This window comes from Pinus tabuliformis, chromosome 7 (genome assembly GCF_031772625.1).
Source record: "Pinus tabuliformis cultivar Carrire ecotype Pingquan chromosome 7, CPIR1, whole genome shotgun sequence".
Taxonomy (NCBI): Eukaryota; Viridiplantae; Streptophyta; class Pinopsida; order Pinales; family Pinaceae; genus Pinus; species Pinus tabuliformis.
The window spans coordinates 1,682,115,445-1,682,124,995 of NC_142293.1; the positions used below are offsets into that span (position 1 = coordinate 1,682,115,445).

General features: G+C 30.9%; 1 pseudogene; it reads right to left on the reverse strand.

The window, feature by feature from the left end:
* Positions 1 to 6,236: 6,236 nt before the first annotated feature.
* Positions 6,237 to 9,551, reverse strand: LOC149254939 (endoglucanase 8-like; annotated as a pseudogene).

Consider the following 9,551-nt stretch of genomic DNA (forward strand, 5'->3'; position numbering starts at 1 on the left):
TCTTTCTTAACCTAAGAAATGGAGAACAAAAACTTGGATTATGGGTATTTGTTATACCAACATAATTTTAGGTTTACCCAATCTCATATCATATCTTACTGCTTTCTTTAGTTTAAATTATATGCTAGGTGGGTATTATTAGGCCCACTTTGTTTTCCATTGGCACTCAAACATATCTCATTTTAATATACAATATCAATTTTTGTTTCTATGTTTCATTAAAATAAAGCATATCATAAGAAACACATCATAAAAATGAGCTAACTAAATTTAGTAATGAATAACACAGAAATACAATATTAATTATATTTTTGCATTAATATAGTACAACAACTAAACTATTTGCGAGCTTGGATATGTAAGAAACACAAAAAAATGGGTAAAACATGTTTATATCCAATTGTGATTGAAACTGATAAAAATAATATTGAATTATATAATTCAATATATTATAAATACATAGTTTTAAATATGAATATGCAATCTTGGGGTTAATTAGTCACCCACAAAGGGTCCAAAGGGAATCTATCCCAAGTGCATGTTATGGATCAACACTATCTATTTTGAATCTTTGATGATGAAGGCATAATGAATTGAATGGAATTGTTTAGCTCTAATATTGTATGCCGAGTTGAATTAAAATTGAATTAAAGAAGTTGGCATGAGAAGATAGAAGCTATAAATTAACTAAAGTCTACGAGATGAAACTATATATATAGAAACATTGGCACACATAATTGAAATTAATAGCATACTCATGATACAAAAACTAATTTGAAAAGAATAAATGCATGTGTAATTTCCCTCAAAATGTTTTTCTATAAAGATATATTTGCTACACAAAAAATCCAGTTGAATCTAAAATGAATTAATTGGCATGGCAAAGCCAGAAAGGGTCTTCTACATTCAACAAGACTTATAAAAATGACCATCATGAGGTTTTTTATATTCATATTCTAAAATTATTTCTAAGTACATATAATGGATTTTGATGTCTTAAGGGATGATACTCTACTTTGAATAAATGCAAGTGGAATTTGTGATCTAAGATGGTGGTACAACTACATGGACTCAATAGGAGTTTCTAATGCTTCCTTCTAAATTTCTACCTCTAAAACATTTTGTTTTTATAGATAAAGTTTAGATGTAAAGGTTGTGTGAAGTAATAAATTCGATATAGCATTTGTTCTTTGTTGGGAATGATTGAGTGTAGTTTCCTATGATTCATAGAAGAGATCAAAATTTGTTCCCACAGATCAATTATATTTACTAGAATTGAAAACAACTAATGTTCATGTCCAAGCCCCAAGAGTTAGCTCAAATATTTGAGTCCCTGTTTTTAAGTACCTCCCCGATCGGGAGGTCACATTAGCAATTCTCATCGACACCCTTGGGGTTAGACCCTGCTAGTCTCGTCGACGGGCTTTAAAAGACTCAGTTCGGGGTTGATCTGCCCAAATTTTTCCGAGGGAAAAAAACTAATGTTCATGTCCAAGGCATTGATAATATGGCTATTCATTCCATCACAACCATGATAATATATTACTATTATTCAAAAGCACAATTAGTAAAGGGTTATGCACTCCATATTTTTCCAAGGGAAAAAAAGTAATGTTCATGTCCAAGGCATTGATAATATGGCTATTCATTCCATCACAACCATGATAATATATTATTATTATTCAAAAACACTATTAGTAAAGGATTATGCACTCCATATTTCATTTTCCCAGCAAGAGTAAACAGGTGCACTTTAAACGTGGTATAGGAGAGATGTATAATGTATTGTAATCCTTATAAATTCAATTGAAAAATAAAGTTCATAAAATTTGATTTTTTCATCATCCATAATAGTCATAAGGAAATAAACTCACATAAATCCATATAAATCTCAATCTTTTAATCACAAATAAATTGGTGTCGCAATTGACCTTTATTCCACTTAGTGATTAATAGATGTAACATAGATCTACATTAATATTAATAACATACAATCATACACAATCACTTAATTTGTTTGAATATATAATATTATATATATTATATATATATATATATATATATATATATATATATATATATATATATATATATATATATATATATATATATATCTTAAAAATTCTACTCTCTATAAAAAGTAGCTTGAATAACATGCAATAACTTTGAAATGTATACGCAAATTCATCTTAACTTTATTCAATAACTTTGAAATGTATATGTGAATTCATCTTAACTTTAGATTTATAGTTGATTATTTTATGATAACATCATCTTAAACAATATCCTTATGGTTCAAATTAGCATGTTAATTGTTAGGAAAAAAATTCCCCCAACAACAAGCTAGAATCATTTAAGGGCAAGTCCCCATTGGACTTGCTCTCATTTGGTATAGTTTCCACCTAAAATGTTGGAATAAATTTAATATCAATTAAATTAGAAAAATAACATTATAATTTATAAAATTTAACTATCTGTATATGTTAGAAATATTATGTCTAATTACCTATCCTAACTGGAAACATGTGCATTGAGATAAAACACAAGAAAAAAAATTAATTACAAAATTAAATTAAATAATTAATAAAATCAATAAAATATTGAGCACAAAAAATATATTAATATTTAAAAAACATATTTTTATTTAAAAAATCACATACATATTCTTGTATCCAATATGAAATATTAATTGAAAAATAAATTTATTGTGAAATATAAGAATATGGAAATCTTAAACCTTGATAGAAATACAAAATATATAACAACACATTGCCATAGAAGTCTTCTCCAAAGATATATGACGTTTCAATTTATCATTAAGAAATTTATCAGTAAGAGCTGATAGAATTATACAAGCCTCTCGAATCTAAATTTTCGATCTCCTTGTTTCTCAAAAGAACATCCTCTTAAATGGGATACTTAATAAAGTACATTTATTAAGAATTGATAAAATTATACAAACTTTGGAATCTAAATTTTCGTTCTCTTTGTTTCTGAAAAGAACTTCCTCTTAAATGACATAATTAACAAAGTACATTCAATTTTATCTTCTTTTTGTTACAACAAATTCCACTTTCGAAGTCTAATTTTAATATTTCTTATGAAAAATGTTTGATAAAAGCATACGATTGTTCCTTTCAAACAATGATGTCGATATAATTTTCCATTTTTAAAATTCTTATGGTTAGTAACACATTGTAATTTGTTATAAGGATGTTTGTATTTGATTCAAGATTTTGAATATGTCATAGTGTTTATTTGTATGCAAGTAGGTTTTTTTCTCCTTATTTTTCTATTATTTATTTTATTCTCTTATTCTTTCTATTTTCTTTATCATTCAGATTATTTCGGTCTTGAAAAGATTTGCCAAATGTACAAAAGTAATAGCTAGTATGTTAATAGTTAAATAATTATATATTTACGCAAGTAATCATAAACAAATAATAGATTCCAATATTAATCCCATATTCATTGGGTGAAATGGTTACAAAGAGTTTATAAGCTATCCTTCACCTAACATAATTCATTTGCACAATATTATGCAATATGGGCTACAGTGTATTCTTTTAATCTCAATCATATACTAGACTAGTATACAAAAATTTGGGATATGAAAATATGTAATGGATAGCAATACTATGGTAGATGACACGTCAGCAAAAGCATGCCAGTGTCTAGTAGATTCCATACATGATTATCTCTAATAATCCATTGGTTAGCCCACAAATAGCTGAGTAGTTTAATCTAACATGGAGAAGAACTTCACAAGTAACATGGACTAAACAAAACAATCTGAATGTGAGAAACAAAGTGGATACCTCGGTATCCATAAGACTTTTATAAGGCCTATAAAATTTAATCCATATATGTATTGTCAATATCCAAATACTTATATAAAATTCTTGATCCAGGTACTTGAAGTGGAAATGAATATTATGGAATTAGGAAGAATGAAGTGAGAAAATAAATGATCGGGATCCTTATACAAATAATACATATGAAAAAATTCAAAACAAATTCATAGTTCCATATAGTTAGATAGAAAATAAAATTTAGAATGCATAACACCACAATAAATTCCATTAAATCATTACTTATCCAGATACAATGAATTCATGAAATGTGAATACTTTTAACACCTATGTCAAAACTACCATGTCAATGTATATGTCATCATACCAAGTCATTAGTATGCTTAATAAATTAAATCAGTCATTGGCCATATGGGATGACATGTAATATGACATGTCAACATGGCATGTCATATTACATGTCATCATAAATGCACTAAAAATTTGGTAAGATTCATTTCATTGTCCACCATGTTATTTCAAATCTATGAAATATTAGGTGAAAGAAAGATTTGGATTTGGATATCTAGTATCAAGGATTTGGAAATTTCAAATAATGATATATTAAGTTTGATCCAAATCCTAATATATATGATCTAAGTTATGAAAGTTTTTTTTAAGACATAATTTATCTTATCTAGATCCAAATACAAATAATATATCAACAATTCCTCTATATCTAGATTTAAGGAATTGAGAGCTCATAAAATTATATTAGCAATGTGTATACATGATCCAGATTCAAATTTCTTGCATCTGAATTTAATCAAAATCTTTAAAAACACCCATATGATCAACGCTTGGAACTCTTTGATTTGGATCTCGTTACCAAGAATTTTTCAATAATTTTTTTGGCACTTTTATGAAATAATAGGAAACAAATTAGATCAAATGATATGAAAAATAAATAAATTTCGAATGGAAATAATTGTCATCAAATTAATTGGAAACTATGCATATACAATCAAATAAAACAAAATAAAAGATAAAAACATTTACAAACTATATCAAATCAATAATAAATTATATTGTAGAGAAAACAAAGGGAAATCTATAGGAGGGTGTGGCCATATAGAGGAGTTGTGTCGTTTAGTTCTATCGTCTATATTAGGAAGTTCGTTAACGCTAGGAGCGAGACATGTGTTGGTTGGAAACACTTGAATGGACCATAGTGGTTGTATAATACAGGAAGTGCAAGAAGTTGAATGAACCATGTACATGAAGGGACATCGTAATGAACCAAAGTACAATGGTTGGGTACCCATGAAATCTAGTGGATGGTTGTTTCTCTATCTAGATGTCATTTTTGCAATGTCTACATGATGGGGTTACAAAGTAAAAGCGCTGGTTTTGAATTGTGTGTAAGTAATTAGTATATGCTCCCCCATCTTAAGAATGTCTATTTATTTATCACATACATATAATTTTATACACAGTGGTGATATCAATATACATTCTTTAAAAAACATAATCTAAACACAAACCAAAGTCTATATTTCATAATGCTGATATAGTCTAATGTTTGTTATATGATATCTATGAATTCCCAACTAAATCTCTATTTTCCCATCTTAACAAAGAATATTTCTTTATCACAATATCTATTTCTTTGGCACAATACATATACTTTTATACAACATTTATATCACTTGCATATTTTGTAAACTAAACACAAATCAAAATCTATATTCCGTAATGCTCATATACTCCAATATTTGTTGTAGGATATCTATAAATTTCCAACCTATATTCAAATTATCCATCCTCCCTACTTGTATTTTAAGGTTAAACACCATTAAAAAAAATTATAATATATTCATATTATTTAAAAAAAATATACATTATAACCAAGTGCAAATTTCCGGCTCGTGCAAGTCAAGAGCAATCTATACATTAATAAACAAATAAATCCTATGATTACACATTCCTAAATGCTCATATATAACATCATGGAACAAAAATCCTATGATCACACATTCCCTGTATGCTCACATATATAACACGATGGCACAGGATCTTCCGAGACTCTCATACACCATGTTCTTCTATGCTAATATCACTGCTATTTAAAAATAGAAGAATTTTCAATCTGCATATGGGATCTAAGATGTAAAAACAAGTCTTCAATATGATTATAGGACTCAACAGGATGAAATGAAACAAAACAATTCTGGAGCCCAGACGTACCAAAATTCATATATATTTCCATCGACTCAGATTTTCATATAGAATACAGACTTAGTAAAAGATATTACTAGCATAACTTTTTGAACTTAAGTCCGTGATTCCATGCTCATGCTGTGGATCTTAGCCAGGACTCCCACAAGAGGATCATTGATATAAGTTGTGGGCTCAAGCTTGCACGAATCGGCCCTGTTATGTCGATTATTCCATGATGTTGTTGTGGAGCTTAGCCAGGACTCCCACGAGAGGAGCATTGATATATGTCGTGGGCTCAAGCTTGGTGGAATCAGCCCTGCTATCCTCAAACCCGTCATAGCGATCAGGCCCTCCCACAACTGCACCTGTTAATTCATTTGGGTTTGGTGCTTCTCTGTTGAACCACAAAGTGAAACCTTCGGTACATGATATCTTTCTGGAATCCTCGTATATCGAAACTATGGAGGACCCTCTGTGGTGAGCTTGCTGTGGATATTTGTCACCAAAACCCACCATGAAAGACATACCAGTAGGATTCTTTCCCAAAATGTAATCCACCTGCAATTTACATATACAAAGTGGATTTGTTAGCTACTACTTTGCTTGCTTTTTCAAATTATGATATGAAAAAACAAAAAATCAAATTTATTTAACTCTGAATCTCTTATACTCTGAGAAAGCTGGAATGGATATACAAGTGTGCTCAATTCTTCTCCTCATTAATTAAATATTTTGCAACACTTAAAAAATTATAATATGTATGTGTGCTTGTTGTTTGGCAAATGCAATAAGAATGCTTGGTTCATATGTTTGATCGCCACATTGCAGGTATTGCTTATATCGTGACAGTAAGTCACTGTAAACTGATGCAAGGAATGATGTGCCAGTAGCATATTGTGTATTTGCACCATCTCTGACAAACAACAAACCTCCTGTACAAGTGAAACAGATACAAACACTGTTAATGAGCTTAATTTTGAAACTCAACAGATACAAACACTGTTGATGAGCTTAATTTTGAAACTCGGAGCATGACAGGGAGAAACTTCCATTTACCTGGTGTGATGGAATTTTTGAATTGAGGACTTTGTGGAAGAACTGAGCAGAGGAACACTTCTGCTTGGCCTCTGAAAACTTCCAGGTTGGTTTCTCCGGAGAGATATAGCTGCCAGGTTTATTAATTTTTATGAAGATGTGGTCAGTTGAGGGTCAAGTGGTCAGTCTTAAACTTTTTCTAAATTGAACATTTGGTGATTCATATGTTTATGTGAATATGGACTTACACTAGACAGGTGGATTTGAACTCCTGCACATTTGAGATCCCAATTGAACTCATACTCATTGGAAGTACAAAAATTTTGGTGGAGTATGTATTTGGTGTAATATGGCAATCCAGTTGCTCTATATAACCACACCGCTGCCCATGCAAGCTCGTCCTGTAAGTTAGTTAGTAGAGGAATAATAAGAAGACTTCAAGAAGTTACTCACTCTGTAGTTTAAATAAATAATAGTGTGAAGTAAAAAAGGAAGTAAAATTAATAATGTTAAGGAAAGATACATCATAGCCCGAGACAGAGCAATAGAAAGGGCATTCTCCATGATATGTTCCCCGGTACTGGTCAGCGAAACGAAAGAGCTGTACTAAATGACATATTCAATTACATGAGTATCATAAAAAGTTGGAGAATAAAATTCATTAAATTAATTCTCAATTTTGAATCTAACACATGAACGAAAGAGCTGCACTAAATTAATATTCAATTATATGAGTATTTTAAAATGTTGGAGAAGACAATTCATTAAATTAATTTTCAATTTTGAATCTAAGACATGAATTTCATAGACATGTTAAAAATGGGCATTTTTGAAAGATTTTTGGAATATTTTGGAATCATATAAAAAACGTAGGCAACCTCAAATAAGTAATCTCACCCGTCCGTATTTGTCTGATCCCAAAATATTCCAAAAATGGAGACATTAAATTAAATTTAAAATAAAAGTTATAAAAAAACATTCATCCACAAACAAATATGACCTATAATAAGTTGCTAAAGTTATGTAAATTGTAAATTCTAAGAATAGAATAGAATAGAATAAAACAGTGAAAAGAAATTGTTTCCTATCATATGTTTGTTTTAATTACTAAAGTTATCTGGACTGTAAATTCTAAAAATAGTATATAATAGTGAAAAGAAATTAAACCATTGACCTTTTTCCTAACAGTACAGTAGGATTCTAAAATATCTCAATATCTCTCAAATCTGCAATCGCTGTTCTAAACCAATAATACAGTATAAGTGATTTTAGAATACGCATAATCTTATACCAAAGTAGCTCTTTGGAGTAGGAGAATGGAATAAGGTTTGTCAATGGCTGCAAAGACGACGGAGGAAGCGGCCAATGCTGCAGCAGTCTCTGCTGCAATTTCTGTCCCGTGAGTGGATGTATCTATTCTGTACAAAGTCCTTGGGGTGTCCATCCTCTCTGGGTTCTACCAACAGTTATGGTCTGCAGTTGGATCTCCCACCTAAAAACAAAACCATAACTAAATTCATAATTGCCATTTGTTGTGATCCTTCGTAAATTTTGTTGTGATCCATGAGTAAATTTAGTTGGGATGGCAATTAATTCACCTGAACCCACAGCTGGTTTTCGGTGGCGCTTGCTTTGATGAAATAATCAGTTCCCCACTTAATGGCATCCCTAACGTTCTCCAACTCTCCCGCTGCTGCAAGTTCATCTCTGTACTGAAGGGCTCCCCATGCCAGCATGGTAACGGTGAAAGCCATCGGAAACCCATACTTCACATTATCCCCAGCGTCGTAGTAACCGCCCACCAAATCCACCTACATAAATACACAGTAAAAGCCATGTTGAACATCATTGTATCTTTCCAGACTTCTTGAAGATCTGGACCAAATAATCAATTCCTAATTTATATGGACAGAGAATGTTGATAGAAATCAAGCTGTTGCAAACTCATAACTCATAATACTGGAGTAAGAATTCACATTGTAGGTGGGTTGCGGGGGATCTTTATGTTAATAACTTAATTGTATATTCTCATAATATCCTGAAATCTGATAGTGCTGAGAAATCAATTCCGAGAGATCAATTGTTTGATCTAAATAAGTTGTGGGTGGAGTATCAATCGTTTTCGCCAAAATAGATACCCTCGTTATTTTCGCATTGATAAGATCAGCGTCGTTATTTTGCCGTTTTGGGTATGATTAACAACACTTCTAAAACATTCAGGAAACAACGTTTCTAAAACAATCCGGAACAGATGGCAATACCAAAATGAGAAAATATTGTTATTACATTTTGGATTTGTCCGTCTGTTAGACCAGAATCTCCTCTCCAGCTTATCCTGTTGCTACTGCTGGACAGTTTTCCTGAACGTTGAGCCTCCAGAAACAGAATAGATTTATGCAGAGCATCTTTGTAGTCAAACTCACCCAACACAAACTGATGATGAGCAGACAGCACAGTAGCAAGAATTATACACACAAACCTTTCCACGGTAACCCTGTAACCCAT